This window comes from Cyprinus carpio, chromosome B21, assembly GCF_018340385.1.
Source record: "Cyprinus carpio isolate SPL01 chromosome B21, ASM1834038v1, whole genome shotgun sequence".
Taxonomy (NCBI): Eukaryota; Metazoa; Chordata; class Actinopteri; order Cypriniformes; family Cyprinidae; genus Cyprinus; species Cyprinus carpio.
In genome coordinates, this window is record NC_056617.1 from 10,527,531 (window position 1) to 10,547,341 (window position 19,811).

The 19,811-nt window shown below is 35.9% G+C and overlaps 1 long non-coding RNA gene across 1 annotated transcript in view; it reads left to right on the forward strand.

The window, feature by feature from the left end:
* Positions 1–19,811, forward strand: part of LOC122141239 — an 81,241-nt gene that overhangs the window by 55,705 nt on the left and 5,725 nt on the right. The gene's annotated exons all lie outside the window — the stretch shown is intronic.

Sequence of the window (19,811 nt, forward strand, 5' to 3'; positions counted from 1 at the left end):
GTGGGATGTCCAGGATTGAGAAGCGTCAAGAGAGGATGCTGATACTGTTATACTTGCACTTCCGAGCCTCATCAGGGTCTAAAATAAGCACCAACTTAATTTCAATAAATATACTACCGGTGAAATGTAAATTATCTTAATAAATATATTGATGCATGGCAAGTCCAAATAGTCTGAACATATGTAAATGAAATAATGAATGAAATAAAATGAAACAAAATACATGTATATTTTGTATAACCCCTTCACATCAATTTCAGAATATCATAATTTTATAATCTGTTCTGTATTTATTTTATTTATTTATTTTTTCTCCAGATACAGAAAGAAACCCACTGACCTGAATTCTGCCACAAGCCTTTCTTTTATGTTTAGTTACATCAGACTTTAAGTAACAGTTTTATCTTGCTGAAATGTTTTCAAACAGTCTTAACATTGAATGCAGAGTGTGAATGTACACAGCACTCTTCACTGTCTGTGGTTCGACAGAGGTGAGCTGCTATGATACATGATTTTAATACTCTTCCTCATCTCAAGGTGACCACTGGAGGACAAATGACACCTGTTTGTGACAGCATCTCCCTCCCATTTACAAAAATTTGAGTTCGTTCCCCCAGATATTGTATTTATGCAGTCTTTATCTCTGAAATATTTTAACTGTTTATCTTTCACTGTAAAAAAATGTTTTTTTTTTTCATAATTTTTTTAATGTCTATTTATATACATAAAGAATCTTGAAAAAAAATTAAGCAGCACAATTGTTTTCAACATTGAGAATAATATAAAAAAAAAAATATATATATATATATATATATATATATATATATATATATATATATATTATATATATATATACGTGTGTGTGTGTGTTGGTGAAAAATAATATATGAACAAAACTCCATGGGTTATTAAAATAATCTTTGAAATGTTATGGGTTATGTTAATATTTCAGTTTTATGCTTGCTTTCGTTACTTATTTTCTATAATCTCTGCTCTATTTGCTTGATCATGTGACTGTATATTTGTATGTATTTGTTGTTCATGTTATCCATCAACTTTATGTAAAGCGTCTTTGGGTTCTTGAAAGGCGCTATATAAATTCAAATTATTATTATTATCATTACTCTATAACTTCGATAGTAATATAATTTTGTGAAATGTTTTCTGATCGCTCAAAAAAAAAAAAAAAAAAAAACACCTTCCCATTTACCACAGTTATGAGTATAGGGGAAAAAACAACAACAACAAAAAACATTTTAAGGTATGATCAGTGAGAATCACACTTTAGCATTTTCAGTGTTTTTTTTTTAATCCTGTAGTAGACTATGTGAATAACTTCACCTTATCTCATTCAGCTATGTCTCCTCTATCTGTTACTTTAGAAGTGTTGTGATGTTGGTGTGTCTGTAACACCGAGCGAACACAGAACAGCTGCTGTATGTCTGATCAGCCCGGCCTGTGTAAGTGAGAGTATCCACATAATTGAATTTGGTCAACCGGTTTTGCTCTCCCTCTCTCACTGCTGAAGCCACTTAGTGGCCTAATTATTATTGGGATGAGTCAGCTCCAATATATCGCATCCGCAAAAAAATCCATGGAGAATATCAGTGGATATCCAGAGCACAGGCTGTGTGAAAATTAGATCAATGAGAGAATATATGTGACAAAGGGGTAATTAAGTGGTGTCATGCTGCCAAACCTGATGGGGACGAGAGAAATGTGTGAGGTAATTCCATTTACTTCATCTTGGATTGTGCCCCATCATAACGGCTAATTCAATTGTACATTCATTCTGCCAACTCCTCGCCATTAAGCGTGCATTTAATTGCTTCCATAAAGCTTTTAATATGCAGTGCACAAAACAGAGACATGACATCCGTGCTGCAGAGCACAGCTGCCTTGCCGTCATTACGATAACATTGGATAGATGCCGGAGGAGGGGTCCAGAGTCAAATATATCTATGTTACACAAACATCTGAGGCCATTTCACGTCCATAATTCATCTTGGGCATGTATATATATTGTCTGCGCACAGAAAGAGTTGTAACGGCCCATGCTTTTGTTGTCTCCTGCCAGCAAAAAGCGCCTTATCTTGTCGCTAGACAAGAGCTTAGGGCCGCCACAGCGCACCGGCCTTCTGATAAGGGGAAGGGAGGAAACATCAGACGCAGAGGGAGGAGGAGAAGAGATAAAAATCCGTGTTCAGGCATCGGTCTCCGCCTGACAAACAGGCCACACATTAAAGCCGAACAAAGGCGACAGACCATCAATTCAACGATATGTACACAATCATTACAGCGAGGATACAAAGGCTGGTGTCAATTGCGCCGGCGTTATGCGCAGTCGCTCAAATTAAAACCTTGTAGCGAAGCACATCTGATGGCAGGAGCTATTTAGCTGCAATATTTTACGGGGCAGCCAATGAAAAGCAATAACTGTTTTATTTAATGTATCTGCTCCTGGCAGCTGCTCGGGGAAGGACGCTTAATAGAAGCTGTCGATCAATGTCAGGGCCGGGGCAATAAGAGCCCCTCACTGCAATAAACATGAACAGAAGATAACGTTGGTCCTAGCTGATCAGTGCCTTGTTAACTTCCAGTCTAGCAGGCCCCGTTTGTCATTTTATTTTGTAACACTCATAATTTGTCATGCTAGATGGCTATCGAAAAGCTCATGCTTTTTTTGCTTTCTTCTGATTTGCCCCCTGAGGAGAGGTGAGGTGAAAAATAGCACAGGAGGAGAACAGCCACTTGTAAATAATGTACATCATCCTGACATCTATGGCCAGATCAATGTGTGTATACTGTGAGGGGATTTGCGTATGAGCGATCGGAGGACATCTGTTGATTCTGGAGATACAGGATGTTTACACCTAGGACAGAGAAATCTCTCGTTTCTTCAGTTAATATTGGGAAGAACATATTGGCCATTGCTCAAAACAGATAAGTGAGTGTTTGTCCTGACATGGGGTCACTTTGGTCTTCAAACTTTACTTTGTGTCGGCGTGTTTTGATTGGTTTTCTTTCTTTGGTTACAGAAAAAAAAAAAAAAAAAGCTAGTTTGGAGTTATGGCCAGGTGATGCCAAAATAAAAGTCATCCATAAGTAACTTCAATATGGACCTTTTTAACAGATTTATAATAATATCGGTCTTAATTAACGTCTAAAATATGGAACACTTTTATATATTCTTATTTATTTGATGATTTACATTTTATATAAAATTATTACTTTATTTTTATAGATTTTTTAAATGTTTTTTAAAATGATTGTTTTTCATAACATTTTATAAAATAATTTTTTTAAATATGTAATCCCATATGCGTCTTTGTTTAAGTTTTTTGTTTTTAATTTTTTAAAATTTAAAATTTTGTATTTTTTTTACTTACTGTAATAAAAAAATATTGCATTTATATACAATTTTATAAAAGTATTATTTGTTAAATATTTATGAAAGGTAAACCAACATCTTATGGTTACCATGAAAGATGGAAAGATGGTTAATAGATTTATGTTTTTTAGATTTTGTCAGGAACTCTTAATATTTTGGCAAACTTTCTAATTATTTTGTATTTTTTATTCATTGTTTTGTTATTATTTATTATTTAAATGATATATAATATTATAAATAATATTTTGTTCTATGAACTTTTTATGAAATAATAATGTACATATACGAATGATTAATAATAATAAAAAAATGTAGAGTTATAACTGTTTAAAATGATTTATTTTAACATTTAACATTACTGTTTTATATAATGTTATATAATATATCTATAATTATATTATATATAATATAAAGGTATATTACATTATATGATCTACCTCAGGAACGTCCTGGTCCCTTTTCTAGATTTAGTCATAGTAGGTCTTAACATATTTACACACTTCTGTCATGTTCCCACCACATACAGTGTTGTGTTTTGATTTCAACACAGGTAAACTAAAGTAACCATAGACTAGGAGACACCGCTTTAATCTTTATAAAAACCTTCACCCAAAGTCCTCTGTCCCAGCGGAGTGGAGATTAAATGCTTCTTCACATTAGTAATGTCAGCACAAAATGATTATCTTCTCTGAATAATTTATCCCCTTGCACAGAGTAATTTCCTTATCTTTCCTTTTTTTGCCTCTTTTACTGCAGAGGAAACGGTAAATGGCTGTTAGTCTTCAGAAAACCAATAGATCGTCTTTTCCATCAATCAATTAAAAAACACTTACCTCACACTCAACATGATTTATATCTTGTTAATAGAATTTTCTCACCATATCCCTGTATTATTATACCTCTAAATTCCATTAGCTATTTGCTTAATGCTCAATTTAAGGCTGACCTCTAAGGGGAGAGAGATAGCCGTATTAGTCTAATAATAGTCATTGTACACTGAACCTCTTTCTGGGAATGCTGTAGGTCAGGGCAGTGAGAGGTCTCTGGATACGCTGAATAAAGCGTCCATCACAGTGACCTCTCTATCAGAGTACACAAACTCCCTGTGCTTTAAAAGAGCATCAGTGCACGGCCATCACACCAAGAGATTGATTTCTCACCTTATGGAATTGGAATGCAGCACAGCAAACACGGAGGCACTGCCGAGCATGTGATATTCTGGAGATCCCTGGTTGGGAAAGTATTTGTTTAATTTCTGAGACTTGTCATTTATTTTCTCTCACTAAAGAAACATGGATATATTCCCAATTGAATGCATTTCCATGATGTTTTTGTGAAGATGCATGTGAATTTCCATAACACTGTAGATTAAATACAACACACTGTATCTATTCTTATGATTTTGGATTAGATTTGCTTGTTATTTAGCATGCAAACAAAGCCTTTCTCACAGAGTGACTCGAACAGAGAGCGTTTATGCTGTATTCACCTCTAATGGTTCCATGAGTGGCTCTAAAACTCTATTCCACTGAGTGCCCTTGACACAGTTGCATGTAAGATAGATTTTAAATATTCATTACAGCAGGCCCTAAAGACCCATCGTCATCCTGTACCCCAGGGACGCGACAGCACTGCTGCACAGGGAGAAGTTAAAAACTACCAGATTTTTTTTTTGTTTTGTTTTTTTTACGTTGCATAATATTTCAATACACTTTGCCAGAATTAACTGCCACATATATGGTAAAAATTTTTTTTAAATTAAACAGGTAAATTAAAAGGTGATTTTATCTCACAATTCTGACTTTTTTTCTTGCGAATGTGTGAGATGTAAACTCACAATTGTGAGTTTTTTAACCTGGTATTCTGAGTAGAAAAGTAATTGTGAAATATAAACTTATATAGAAGATAGGAAGATGCAATTACCTTTTTTATTTGTATTTTCTGGTGGGGAAAAAAAACTGAATTGTCAATGTAAACTTGGAACTGTGAGAAAAAAGTCTGAATTTTAAGTTTATGTATCACACATCTGATTTTTTTTTTTTTTTTTTTTTGATAATAAGAGCTGTTAACAGGTTAAAAAAAAAAAAACATTGCAATTATCTTTTTTATTTAATTTTTATTCCATGGTGGAAACAGGCTTCCTTATTTTTTACCCAGAAATGAAGCTTTCATTTATACCTAGTTTGGGTTCTTAAAGTTCAGTGAATGTTGTGCCAGTCAACTCCACTATATACTAGAATTCAGAGCATGCAGAATTCATTTATTAATGTACGTGGGTATTATTTGTGAATGACCATGCAGAAATTATTAAAGCCATTCTAGTAATTATCTAACATTTTATCCTTGAATGTGAATATATAAAGGGAAAGACTTGGCACCAAAAGATTCTTTTGGTGCTGCACACCTACTGAATTACAATTTCCTTTATTTTTGTTCACATTTTGTCTTGAATCTCCGCCAAGAGAAATACTCTAATGTATATTTCTATAGGGAAAGCACTGTCAGAATCTCACTGAGCCTTCTTTTGCATTCCTTCTGCCCCCAAACAAGGTATTTGTTTAATTTCTGAGACTTATCATTTATTTTCTCTCACTAAAGAAACACGGATATACTCAAGCAAGGTAAACTACAAAAATATGTATGTATGACGCACACACACTCTTCCAGCCCCATTCAATGGATCCTGCTTTTCCCAGCACTGCCTAATGGAACATACTGACGGCAAATAAATATTCCACTGAGGCCGTTTCATGTAGAGAGGGGTTTGGAATATCAAATCTGGGTTTTGATCTAGTCAGATGATCCGTACAGTAATAACAGGGCAGAGACAACAGCTCCCCATGGATAAAACACAGAGCTCGTAGACTTTAGCCAAACGCTGACCACAGTTATTAGATTAGTGTAAATCTTCATGGCATGATCAATAGCAACGTGTTTATTTTTGTGCACTGAGTTATTCATTAGAAATTCAAACAGCCTTAAAGAGGCTCATTAGGATCTGATTTGCTGGGGCTCACAGAGACTTATTGCCCCATTGTGGAGAAAGAGAGAAGGCCACCGGAGACAGCGAGGGGTAGATCCTCACAATGGACAATTTGTTCACATGGCTCGGCTATAAAAATAGAAGGAATGAAACTTAAGATGGTGTCTGTGTGTGTGTGCAAACAAATATTGTATAGTACGCTGTTTTCTGTGATGTAATCCTCCTGTCTTTTATTATTTTATTATTTCTTATTAGGATTTTTAAGGAATAACTGCAATTTTACTGCCAAAGGAGGACATCAATTCAAATTATAAGTATTTTAAAACATAATTTTAGTTGTAAATTTAGATGTAAGGTGTATGCGTTTGATTTAAAATCATTTGTTCGTGAATCAGACAACACTGGTTGTGCTGTTACTTTGATTCATTAAAATGAACCGACTCGTTAGAGTCATTTGCTCAGGATTCAGACTCCACTGGTTGTGCTGAATGTTGCTGATATGCTAAAAAGAAAAATTAGAATCATTAGAATTGTTCGTTTGGGAATCAGACCAACATGATTGCACTGTATGCATTTGATTCGTTAAAAAGAACTGTATGTGTGTATTCCGTATTCCAAATCCTAATGTCCAATACCATCCTGTATTTTTTATCCATGCAACCAGCTCTGAACGATTAAACCTAATTATCAGAGAGAATAACATAATATTTATGAGATGTGATTAAAGAAAACAGGACTTTAGCAATGCATGCTTTTGTAATTACTGATAAATGCAGCTCGTTTTGAAAGACAGGTCTTAAAAGCTATTTTGTCATTATCACATTATTGCATTACCATTACTCGGTGTACAGTAGCCAGTTCAGATAATTCAATTGAATTGCATTAGGGAGCTCAGATCCCATTTGACTGGGGAAATGGAACATTAATTGGCATTTGTTCAAGCCAAACAAAGGACACCAAGGGAATATTACCAAATTAAAAGACTTTCAAACGCAGAGAATAAATCTTCAAGGACTAGCACAGCCTCGAAAAATGACCAAACACACTTGAAAATGTTTTTTAAAAAAGTGGTTCATGAAAGTGCACGCAGCGAGGATTACATTTATAACTTGCAGGGCCCGACCCTCGCTAAACTCACGCGCAACAGCGTTTTATGGTGTGTTTTTGCATAAAAACTGACAATTAAACAACGATTAGAGATTTTTCTTCATGTTTTCTGAACGCTGTCTTTTATAGCAGACTGTGCAACTTGTGGGAGGGGAAGGGGGATTTTTTTCCCCACCCCTTTTTTCCCTTTCCATCTCGGTCCTCCTCAGTGAATTGATGGAATGACCTGGACTTGATCTTTGAGGTCAACATGCCTGATGGTTCCTGCAGATTGATAAATTGATTCAAAACTATTACCATGGTAAAAAAGCAATAAGGTCATAAAACTTGCATTGGTCCAGCTGAGTAAATCCGGGGCATTTTGCCGGAGGAGTGGCGCAGGAGGATGGGAGCATGCGTTGGAATGAGAGAGCGAGAAATGACTTTGAAGAGCTCATCATCTCCAATCTATTTTTCCCGCCCGTGCTTCATGCCGCCGCATAGAGGCACTTCATTACAGGGGAATAACTGTACACAGCTCGGGCTGCCTGCCTGCCTCCTGCTCCTCGCGGCTCCCCTGAGGGGCTTCAGGTGCTTAATACCTCATCACTGGCTTCATTGAACGCTTTAATCTGCACTCCTGTGATCAATAGAATCCCGCTGTAAATTAAAAGGGCCATTCCGTGTAATCAAACCTGTTAATGCTCATTCTGAAAACCATTATTTGTGGAAGGCATTTAGGGGGAATTGCCACACTGACAAGCCCCCTTGCTCACAGAGATTATCGGAGGACAAGGATTTGGACAAAGACAGAGAGAAGGATGAGAGAAGGGGGATCCAGTCTGTCCCTTGCCAGCGTAACGTGCCCTGCAGACAGAGAGAGGGATTGAGGGAGGGCGAATGCGAGAAAAACACAGGCGGTGCAACTCAGTCTAGCACGGAACATAATGGGAGGATGGGCGAGAGGAGAGATAAGTTTAGAGAGAGGGGCCGCCTGTCTGCTCGGGCCGCTCCGACACTCATACGCACAGAAAATGAAATTTTCGAGCCTGCCATTTCTGCGGCAAATTCAATTACGCCAGCTGCTTGTACAAAGAGCTGTAGCTTCCTTGGGCCTGAAATTGAAAAAAGACGAGTGCTGATGAGATGGTGAATAACTGGCTCGGCTTTGATAGCAGACAGGTAAGAGAGTCTCTGGCGAGTCCCAAAACTTAAAGCATTGTGCTGAATATCGCTGCAGTGAGGTTTTTGGAAATACTAAATGTTGACAAACCCACTCACTTATACGAACATGATACGGTATGTGCCACAAAAATATTATTTTGAGGTAAATAATGTGCTGTCGTAGCATCTCCTTTTTGATTTTCCACATGAGCACGTCTCTTACGCCGCTCTACCGTACCAGATCTGCACGGCAAGCTGGCGTAAAATTAGAGACCTTTCTTGTAATCCTAATTGCCATCTGTGTTTATACGATTTGTCGTTTTTCTCATGGTGCACTGACGTTCAAAGGCTGAAAATAAAACATTTCTGATTCTAATTTGAGAGAAAATCCTGCAGGGACTTTATAAGAAAACTGCCATTTAAGGCCGACAAGGCGAGAGGAGAGAAAAGCTATTACGGCTGTATCTTAAAAGGTCAATTACATTCTGTATAATGACTTTGACTGTTTAATCCAAATGTATGAGTCTCTTGCTAAGCCTTGTTCTGACATTGATAGACTTGAGTGGCAGAGAAGGATCTTCTCCTGTCAAGGCGTCAGCGACTGGGAGATAATGAGAAATGGCACTTGAAAATTTTCCTCGCTTGACAGCGACTGCTGTTCTCTTTCTTTCCTGATCAGCTTAAATGTTTGACTTGGTGTGATCAAGTGCCGGTTTTGTTTGCCGCAGGGCTAAAATTGTCTGCAGCGCGACCCCAACAACACTTTTGCCAGATATCATCTCTCCCCTTCCTGTATTTTTAATACAATGTTTGCACTTGCAACGACCCCCGATTGAAGCTCCACCATCTCATCTGCAATGTAAGACAATTTCCGCACCTGAAAAGAAACTGTCTCAAGTCAATAGACAATAAATTGCTCTTGGAAATTGTGTGATCTTAAATAAAGGCTATTTGCTCAAAGGTCTGACGTGAACCCCCGCCTTTTTTAATCATTTTTATGTTTAGTTGTTTGGTCAATTTACTTTGCCTCTGTGATGTTTTATGGTTAAAGGCCATCAATCACATTCATGGTGAGAAAAATCTCCCACTACAATATTACAGGTTATTAAAAGGATGATGAGAATGCAGCCACATGGGCAGGCAAATGCCCTTTTTCTCATCTTCTGAGAGCGTGGCCCTGAGATAATCTAGTGATTCATCTTCGCCCTGCCTATCAACAAGTGTTCTAAACACTTCTAAACAAATCTTCTAAACACAAACATTAACCACACCACATTCTCCGTCTACTTACTACACAGGAATCCTGTAACCACTCCAGCAACCACTGATGCATTTAAATTGATCCGCTTCATGAAGGTTATAACTAGACATGAAGAAATTCAATCTGTGCCAAGCTATATAGCAAATATTCTCTCTGCACACAAATAATAAGACTTTTGAAAGCATTCTCTATCTTTGTAAGGTCCCTCCTCTTGTCAGATGGTTCTTGTCTGAAGATGATTTAGACCTTGGCTTGATCAAAGCTTTGATCTGAGTGTCAGTTTACAAGCTGTCCTTTTCTGCTAAAGTGACTCTTATCAGGACATATCCAGATGAGAAGGATTTTTACAAGGCATTGTACAAGAAATGGGGAGAAAAAGTGAGATTTCACGAGGGACTGTTAAACACTGGAAGGAGACACAAAACATGCATTTAATTGAACTGAATTTCAACTTCGATATGCCACAATGCAATTAAATCTTCCATGTCGGTGATGAATAATTCCCATCTAAAATATGGGTCATATTTCAAAAGGGAATGAATTTAAATTTCAAATGACCTTATAAAGATTTTTTTTTAGAAGATTGATGACATTTTTTCTAGTTTTGATTAAGGTTTTGTAAAATTGCTGATATTATTTAGCACTTAGAAAAGTCTAGAAAATTAATCATTTTATGAAGTGATATCATTTGATATTTAAATAAGACAAATGATAGAAGTCATCTCACTGACTTTAAATAGGACTTATAAGCTAATATTTCTTTTATCACTATACAGGATATTAATAATATAATCATAAATTCTCATACAGTCAATCATTTGAAAGCTAAATACTTTCAAAGCAGTCAAGCACATTTGATAAGCTGAATGTGTAATGACAATATCATATAATTATGGTTAATTCTGTTCACTTTACTAATTTTACTTATATTTATTTACTCTGTGTGGCTTACTCTGTGTAACGACATAATGTCTTATGGAAAATCAGCCATTGAAACAAACTTGGCAAAGCTCTCGACTAGAGGACTGGCTTCATGGGCGAGTCCCAGGTTAGCGTGGCTACGTGGCACTCATGGCCTGTCGCAAAACCTTCAGCCCGTGGTTGGATCCGTCATTCCTTCGGGCAGGAGTGCCCATGGAACAGGTATCCAGGTATACCGATATACATGTCCATTGGCTCATTTAGTTACACTCAAAGTAGATTGGTCTCTCTGGCGAGATTCCTGATTCACTGATGTGACGTCTTCGTTCCCTCCTTCAGTGAACAAGGGTTACACATGTAACTGAGATGTTTTATTTTGCTATGGACATCACTGAAAATAATGACAACTTGCAGTTAAGTAAGTGAACCACACTGATGGATTCAGTTTAGTGATGGATTCAAACTGATTTTTCTTTTAATATTCATTAGAAGAATAGAAAAAATATTAGTAATCAAACTACACTGGTCGTGCTGGATGTGTTTGATTCAATAAAAAGAACCGGCTCATAAGAGTCATCATTTGTACTATTCTGATCATGCTGCATGTTTTGGATATATTAAAAAGTAGCAGTTTATGAGAGTAATTTATGTGTGAATTGGACTACACTAGCCGTGCTGTAAGTTTTTGATTCAATATAAATAAGCAGCCCGTAAGTTTTTTGTTTGTCAATTAGACTTGTTCATGCTGTATATATCTGATTCACTAAAAAGAACCGGCATGAAAGAGTGATTTATTTGTGATTAAAACTTAGGTTTTTTTGTTTGTTTGTTTTTTATGTGCACATTGCAAAGACAGCTCAATATATATATATATATATATATATATATATATATATATATATATATATATATATATATATTTATATATATTTTTTTTTTTATCACATCACATTCAATGCATACTGCACACTCACAATCACAGCAAGGTAAAATATGATTTTGTTTGCTGTGGCACTGAAGATTCAGCAGCAGGGGAGCGTATGCAGGAAACATTGCTTATAATATACAGTCATAGCCTTCCAATGTCAAACAGATGACACACTCTCATATATAAATACATATTTGATTTCTGAACATTTCCTTTTAATAGCACGTTACAGTAAATGACTCTCATTCATTTTAAATTCCTATATTAAGCAGGTCTATTCTATCTGTACACCAAAGGAGTAGGAATAGATAATCTAATTTTCTGTTGAGCGATTTGTCTCCGGAAAGAATGTTTGTAACACAATTTGTTATAAAAATCCTTGGGCTTTGATAAATTTATAACAAAAGAGCAAAAACGGAGGGTGCCACTATCGCTCCCCTGACCCCATAAATCACATCTTTAGTGACCACATATTAAGTGCTTTTCTCATTCCCCGCCCATTAAAAGTAAATAATCTGCAGAGAATGAGGCATTTGCTAAGGAGGCATCCTATTTTTCAGTTATCTGAGTGAAGGTGTGCAGGTGGGACAGGAGGTGGAGTGGAATGATGATGTCAGATTAGGGACGGTGGACGCAGGGCATGTGTATTTATAGAGGAAGGAGAATTTATTGGTGGCTGGTTGCTGGTGATGCAGTCTGGCACATTTTGGATCATCATTTAACACTGATGATGCGTAGAATGGTTCGGTGTTCCCCTCTCCAGATGTACATCGCAAATATCTTGCTAAATGTGTTCTGGCTTCCTGTTCATACATCTTGGGTCACCATAAAATTGTAGTAAGTCACGTACTGAATAATTCCACATATTTATAAAATGAAGTTTCACCCCAGCAAGTGAAATGAGATGCAAACTGCATTGGTGGAGGCGAGTAATTAAGTTCATTAAGTTAATTATTTTTTCCTCCAGAGCAAAAAGGGAGAAGGAAATAGCAACCAATCGCTAATTAAGTCAATCCCCCCGCCCCATCATATTGGGAAAAAAATGAACATTATGCGGCTACATTGATTTCATGTTGTTGCATATTCATAGCGTTAAATTAATTTAATACCTCTCATATAAATCATGCAAATTTATGAAGTGAAGGTTTCATTTTATTGCACCATATTAAGTCATGTTCGATGCACAAGGTGGCTGTGAAGTGAGACATTACTCAAGGTTAGTCCGTGTTATTTATGACATATCTGTCAGTTAATACTCAACTGGCTTTTATTGCACTTTAATGTGCAAGGAAGTAATATGAAGCACAGTTATGAGAGTGATGATGGCACAGATGTGCTGGACAGCAGGGCAGGGCCAATGATATCTGAGACTGATCAGTGTTAGTGATGTGCATTACACAACATAAGACACATAGTTTTTAACCCTCGTGGTTTTTGGGGGGTCTCAACGACCCCAGGGTCATTAAATAATTTTCTACAATTCTCTGTTTTTTGTGGGATTTATTTTTATTTTTGTATTACTACTATAATGATAGAGAGTGATCATTTTATTTGATTTTAGCAGTATTATTTTAAATGTGATGATACCACTGCAGCCGAAGTTAATAATGAGCAGTAGTGTTGTTTTAGTGTCACTGAGATAATATTATAGTTTGTATTAATATTTTGAGTAAGTTTTTATTTTTACATTTTTTGTCTCATTTTCATTTGAGCAATTTTGTGTTTTTCTCCTTTTCAATTGTGTTTTTTAATATCTATATAATTTATTCATTTTTATTTCAATTTTAGTTTTAGCTATTTTATTAAATCAAGTAAATGTACTGAACTAAATGACTACTTCAAAAATACTTCAAGTAACTTTTTTGTGGTTTTAGTTATCTATAATAATAACTCTGGTGTGTGTATTATGTATAATACTTTATGTCCTGTTACACTATGAAAATGTCATAAATATATGTCCCATTAAATGAATCATTTCACCCTTATTTAAAAATAATATTTTTTTCGTGGAGAATCCAGTTTCACTTTCTAGCGGTTTGCTTTGGCTTACATTTTGTTTGAAGACAGACAGAAAATGGCATTATTATGATATATTTGAGTTAGTTTTTCCAGCCTTTATTATGCAAGGTGAAATAAAATCCCTGCAATCCTCAGGGGATCTGCCATCTTTCCAGGTTAAACATTTGCCAGATCACATCCTCTCACCGCTGCTCTTTTGACTCAGGAACCTCAAAAGCCTTGTTTGAATAACTGGCTCCATACGTGGAACATTTGGCACATGACCAGGCCGAGCACGCTGATTGTTCGTCCTCAGAAAAATGAAAAGCTACTTCATAAGACCCCTGGTTTGGGTCATAACACCACGATTGTTCTTAACTAGTGCGAGTGAGAGAATCCAGCTGGGTCATATCTCCCTCATTAATGAGTCATTGGGGGACCCTGTACCATTACTATGATCCGGATTGTGCACTTGCTGCAATTTGCCACGATTAATGGAGGAGGGTCAACCCGGGTCACTTTCAATTTCCACCCAGAGGGGCGAGAAATGGAAACAACTCATTTGCACAGATTTGAATAATTTGCCCCCTCAAAAAAAAAAGAAAGAAGGAAATATGGGGCGAGGAGAAAGAAAGAGGCGATAAAGGAATCGGGTAGAGGACTCGAGCGCTGTTGCACTTTGCACAATAATAAGCCGCGCTGCCGTCGGCGGCTGGCACAAAGGCAATAATGAATATGATGGAGGATATGAATCCAGATGTGGGAATAAAGCTCGCTTTTCTCGGTGCAGTCTCACTTGGGAGCGTCTGCTGCGTCTAGTGAGCTTTTAAACTTATCATAAATGTATTAAGATTGCACCGGGCCATGAAACAGCTGTACACAATTAATCTTCTGCAAATCTTATCTGAAGAATTGCTTTCAGCGAAGTAACATCTGCTGCGAGAGGCGCTTATTCATGGGCGACGCGCGCCTGCCACACTTTTATGCGTAGGGCACGATCATTGCCAATGAAGTAAAAATTCATCGTTTTCCCTGTTCGGTAAAAATAACATTCAGCAGCATTAAAACATCATCCATCAACATTGTCTTGGGGGCTCCGAACCCGTCTCAGCCCGACAAATTAAAGAGAATATTCATTTCTGTGTGAACTTGCAGTGTGTGGCTTCACTGAGCTGATATTTTCTGCCTCTGTTTTCATTTTTTTTCTCTCTCTCTCTTTGGAGAAGATGAAATTGAAGCAGTGCATTTCAATATCAGCAGCGCTCTGGCAGTTGGGCCTGGTGCAGGAAGTACATAGTGTGACTGCCATCATTGTCTCTCTGTGACCTAACAGGAGCCTTTGTATTTGGCTGTGATGTGGGAAAAAAACACTATTGCAGTGTTAATACATTTCAAAATAAAATGTTTATCCTAGTTATCTCTAAATATAAATACAATTATTTTAATAAGATTCTGGGTTCAGAAGTGTGGGGTCAGTAAGATTTTTCTTTATTTCTTTATTTAGTAAGTAAGAAATTAAAAAAAAAAAAAAATCAGCAAGGGCACATTAAATTGATGAAAAGTCACAGTAAAGACATTTACAATGCCACAAAAGATTTCTATTTCCAAAAATGCTTTTCATTTGAAATTTCTGTTGATTAAAGAATCCTGAAAAAATATATTATGGTTTCCACACAAATGTTTGATTATACAACATTGATAATAAGAAGTCATAAGTAGCTTGTGTTTATTTGTAAAAATAGCCAACAATACATTGTATGGGTCAAAATGATTGATTTTTCTTTTATACCAAAAATTATTAGGATATTAAGTAAAGATCATGTTCCATGAAGATATTTTGTAAATTTCCTACCACAAATATATCAAAACTTAATTTTTGATTAGTAATATGCATTGCTAAGAACTTCATTTGGATAGAACTTCAATAAATATTTAGAATTTTTTGTACCCTTAGATTCCAGATTTTCAAATAATTGTATCTCGGCCAAATATTGTCCTATCCTAACAAACCATACACCAATGGAAAGCTTATTTAAAAGACTCTTATGACTGGTTTTGTGGTCCAGGGTCACATATTAGAATGATTTCTGAAGGATCATGTGACACTGAAGACTGGAGTAATGGCTGCTGAAAATTCAGCTTTTTCTAGAAATAAATCACATTTAAAACATGTTTAAATTAATGCTTTAACGCATGTGATTAATTCAAAACCCTTAAGGGTTAAAATAATTTAACGCAATTAACAAAAAATGACTGAATCACAATTTATATTCTAAACCTTTTTTCCTGATTTCACTTCTCTGTTTGCAATCAGGTCATTTTAAGCAGCTAAACTATAGATAAAAGATATCTAAATTTATCTTGAAATAAGCTAGCAGAAAATGCAGTGTTGTGAGAATCAGGGCAGATTTTTGTGTGATTAATCACGATTAATCACACAAAAAGGGTGCGATTAATCGCGATTAAAAATTGTAATCTGTTGACAGCACTAATTAAATAGAAAACAGTCATTTTAAAAAGTCTATTTCACAACATTACTGTTTTTTGTTCCATTCTTAATATGGTGAGCATAAGAGACTTCTTTCAGAACTATTGAAAAATCTTCCCAACCCCAAACTTTTGAATGGTAGTGTATATTGAAAAAAAAAAAAATTATTAAAAACAATAGTGCAGATGATGAGTTTGCACTTTTTAATGCCAAGTATATATTTCCATATTGAAGAGTTGTTTGAAGTTTGAGAATCACTCTTGATTGGTCACATGACGGGTGGGTAATCAACCAAACAAGAAGAGGAACTTTTACGCACGCTTTACATCTTTACATCTTTTATCTTCTCAACATTAATCACAATCATGTAATTTCTTAATCCCCAACTGTCGGCACCTCACAGATGGCAATATTATTTACAATACACAATGTTGCTTGGAGCCCGGCCAGATGCTGTCTTAATATGGATTCGATCATCTGTAACTTTGGCAGTTTGTCAATTAGTCAATTTTTTGCAATGTGAAGAAAAAAAAACAATCTGTTCATTTTCTATTTTCTTTGCCTGTCCCATTTTCCATTGTAAGCTGATACAAATAGTCAGATTTAGGTAATGAGACAAGGGGTAATCAAAACAGATAAGCATAATCTAAAAAGTTTGAAATAGAGGTTATTAATATCATAAAGGTCAGATTCAAAAAGTTATAGTTGGAGAAAACAGTCAGACACTTTTCACTTACTGTAACCTAATCACGAAACTAATTATGGCCATTTCAACTGATCCTCAACCACCCACAACTTCTCCCAAACATCAATTTCCATTGACATTTTTATTTTTTTATAACGAGTAAATAATATTTTCTATCCCCTACCATAAATTTAACCTTTGAACACCACTTTTGCATTTGTAGATAAGTTATTATTATTAATAAGTTATTATTTATGATTATTAAGTTGTTTTCCTCGTGTGTTCTCATGGCTGCTCACATTGTAGGTGTTTTCAGGTTTTGTATTTGGCCTCCACAGTATTCTTGAATGCATTCAGAAATATAATCACTTAATAATCTGTAGAAGTTATTTTTATTAATATATCATTCATATTAAAATGCTCAGCATCAGTCTTACCCCGTTGACTTCAAAGTGGAAAGTAAAGAGAATAACATCAATAACCAGAAAAAAATCATTAATTTTGTATGCTCTCCAGCAGAACTGTGATTCAGGATCTGTACCTGCTAAGGCCGTGTCTGCTTTCAAACCGGGTTTATGTTTAAAGCTCAATGTGTATTGTTCAATGTGACATGGTCAATTCATCATTAGTTTTGAGCGGAGAACGGCTGAGTACACTTTCAATTTAGTTCACAGCCTTTCTTCATTCATCATGCCTCCTCATCATCCATCATTTCCTCTCTTTGATTTGTACAAAAAACACACTTTCATAAGTTTAATGCAATTAATCATGAGGCAGGATAATTTTCTATTAATGGACCACAACCATTATTTCATTATTCATTTGATGAACTTGCACAGTGTGTTTCACGGAGGTGTGATTATAAGCACTGCTCACCAAGCATGAATGTGTGCCACTCCGCATCTTTGTTGCTGTTTCTAAAATGCCTGCGCTGCCGCCTAACTGTAGCTTTTGTCTTCATATAACAAGTCCTGATAAATTGGAAAAGTTGCAGGCATAGATGAGAGCTGACCCGAAAAACAAAAGCAATCACAGTAAAGGGTAAAACGCCTGGAACGGCGAACGGCGACAGCTCTCGCATTCAAGGTGAAATTCTGCCTCTCTCTCCATAAAAAGAGAAACATGCATACGCACAGAAAGCAACCATTTATGATCTTGTTACTTGAGCTGAATCATTTCAAACCGTCTGGATCCTTTGAAAGCCATAAAAGTTATTTTTCAATACTGACACAGACTGTAAATCTAAAAACTAAACTTAAATTTTAAAAATAGCCAATTTGACCCCTTCCTTTATGTGCAATTAATTATCTAAAATCACGCTATTTGGTCTTTTTTCATGTATTTGCATGCATCTACTTTTAACTAATTTAAGCCTGGTTTAATCAGTTTTACTTTGGTAGCATTTAGGTACTATTATATGTTTTATTGATATTTTGAATCAGATTTTTAATTTTACATTTGCCATTTTTCCCATTATTTGATTGAAAGTAACTTTTTTATGGCTTTTGTTTTAGTTTCAGTATTAGTTAACTATAATAACCCCCATTTCTATATGCCTTAGTTAGGAAGCTTATACACCTGAATTAAAAGATTTATCTTACGCAGTGATGCTGTATCAAAATTCCAGCAGGTTATAAGAACATAATTATTTTTCAAACTGAATAGTCTTGAATCTCGCCGCAGATCAATCAGCCCTCAGACTCAAAGAAGTTCAGACTCCATTTTAGCTCAATCAAAAAGGGGAAAAAAATCAATGTGGTCCAATTATAGCCTGTTTCATTAAGGTATGTTAATCAGAATTGCAAATGAGTTTGGGCTTATGATTTCTCTTCTTGTATCCTGCCAATATACAGTAGGCAGTGTTGATGAAACATTACGAGCATATTGACATCTGGTGGACTGATCAACTGCATAATTAACCCACCGTTTGAAGAAAGTGTTGATTTTGATTTTAAAGTTAATGAAATCTATATATTACTATATTTTTTCCTTATATATTTCACATGAAATGTATATATTAGATGCTGCTCTTTGCTGCATTTAATACACACTTCTGTTCAGTTTGAGTATGAGACATGGCTGGATTCACAGTGTACCATGTTAAAGCATCACGCACATCCTTTGGTTCCAGCTATGGTCCAGGAGAGGACATGTCTAAGGCCACGACAAAAGCCGAGCACACTTCTTTCATTGTATTATTTTTCCTCTCCTCAGACACCCTGCCAGCTCTTTGATTTGGACCGTATATGTTTTTGGTAATCCATTTTTTCCAGTCTGGAAACAAGCAAAGAAGCATCAATTGTGCAATGCACTGCTCCCATAAACAAAATATGACAGCATCATTAAAACCACAATTTAAGGTAATTAGATTGTCTGAGGTAGCTAAATGATTGAATTCAAATGCAAAGAATGAGCAGATGCTTTCCAATCATGTGTAATGCTTTATCCAGGTTGTATTTGAGCATATTCTAAAACACTAAACTCCTCTTGAGGTGCCGGGCTTTTCGAGAGTCTGCAGAACACTTCTTCCAGTATTCCTCTATTGATTTTTTTTTCCTCAGAGACGTATTGTACCTCAAGATCTCATGCATTAGTGTAGGAGGTCCACTCGAGTCCCAGAAAAGATGGTAGAACAATGTATTTAAAAAACATTCTGCTCTAACTAATGGCAGGTCCCCGGCAGAAGCGAGGTCATTTACCCTTCTGATTAGGTAAGCCAGTCAGTTCCAGGCAAACTGTGATTTAAAATGATGTCCAGCTTGAACTACATTCTCCAGGAAAATGATCTAATTTAGTGATTTATTCATATTTACTGAGTGTACTGGCATTACATTTGTATAGATCACATCTGGGTAAAAACAGAAATCGGGAAAATCGAATCAAAATACAGAGACGTGGTCGCCTGT